This window comes from Procambarus clarkii, chromosome 30 (genome assembly GCF_040958095.1).
Source record: "Procambarus clarkii isolate CNS0578487 chromosome 30, FALCON_Pclarkii_2.0, whole genome shotgun sequence".
NCBI lineage: Eukaryota > Metazoa > Arthropoda > Malacostraca > Decapoda > Cambaridae > Procambarus > Procambarus clarkii.
The window spans coordinates 7,894,363-7,895,526 of record NC_091179.1 but is presented as its reverse complement, the minus strand read 5'-3'; the positions used below and the strand labels follow the sequence as shown (position 1 = coordinate 7,895,526).

General features: G+C 45.0%; 1 non-coding gene across 1 annotated transcript; it reads left to right on the top strand.

Moving 5' to 3' along the window:
- Positions 1-360: 360 nt before the first annotated feature.
- On the top strand, positions 361-432 carry TRNAH-GUG (transfer RNA histidin (anticodon GUG)). Its single transcript has one exon. It is a non-coding gene; the product is annotated as a tRNA-His (tRNA).
- The last annotated feature ends 732 nt before the right edge of the window (positions 433-1,164 follow it).

Genomic DNA, 1,164 nt, shown 5'->3' with positions numbered 1-1,164 from the left:
GAGTTATGAATAATTCTGTTGTCATATTCCTGAGGATAGTCCTTACGTTGACCTCATGTTGTTTATGCAACCCGGCCTCTCACCTTGCACGTCTCGCTTTGTGTCTTGTGGTCCCCTAACGGACGAATTTCAATGAACAGTAGCGGGTCTCACATATCCACGTTTTCTGTATATGGATAAGTTGGGTTAGATAGTTTACGTTGGTTTGTTCATTTATTTTTTTGGTAAGAACTTTGTGCAGAGACCAGGATACACATACTAAAGGTATGTAGGAGGGGGGGGGAGGGAGGGAGAAAGAGAGAGTGGTCTACTCTCGTCAATTACAACCAACCACCCATCTCTACATGCACACCCACGGTGGCCGTGATCGTATAGTGGTTAGTACATTGCGTTGTGGCCGCAATAACCCAGGTTCGAATCCTGGTCACGGCAGGTGATTGTATTTTATGAGAGATGTTTAAAACTTACATCAACTCCTGTAGAAATTCAATTTCTTTTTTATTATGCACCCCATACCCAACCCGTGGGCGGTTGCGGGAAGGGTTATAGAGGCACATAATGGGTTAAGAAACTGAACCCCATAGTTCATTTAGCTAAGCAAGTGACAATCATTTGAAGCTAGTTACACAATTGTTAATGCCATATATACGTATACATATTATATACAATCATTTACACAAATACATATACACACCGATAATCTTTTTATATCACAAGTGATTCAACAAGAGACTCACAACAGTCACTATACAAGGCACTTAACATCTATGGTGAGTCACACAGTAACTAGTCTTGTTCCACACCCACCCAACTGGGCGGCAGCTTAACAGTCATATGTTCCACACCCACCCAACTGGGCGGCAGCTTAACAGTCATGTGCTCCACACCTCCTGTTGTTGACTCACAACAGTCACTATACAAGGCACTTAACATCTATGGTGAGTCACACAGTAACTAGTCTTGTTCCACACCCACCCAACTGGGCGGCAGCTTAACAGTCATATGTTCCACACCCACCCAACTGGGCGGCAGCTTAACAGTCATGTGCTCCACACCCACCCAACTAGGTGGCAGGTTTAGAGTCATGTGCTCCACACCCACCCAACTGGGCGGCAGCTTTACCGTCATGTGTTACACACCCACCCAACTGGAAGGCAGCTTTAC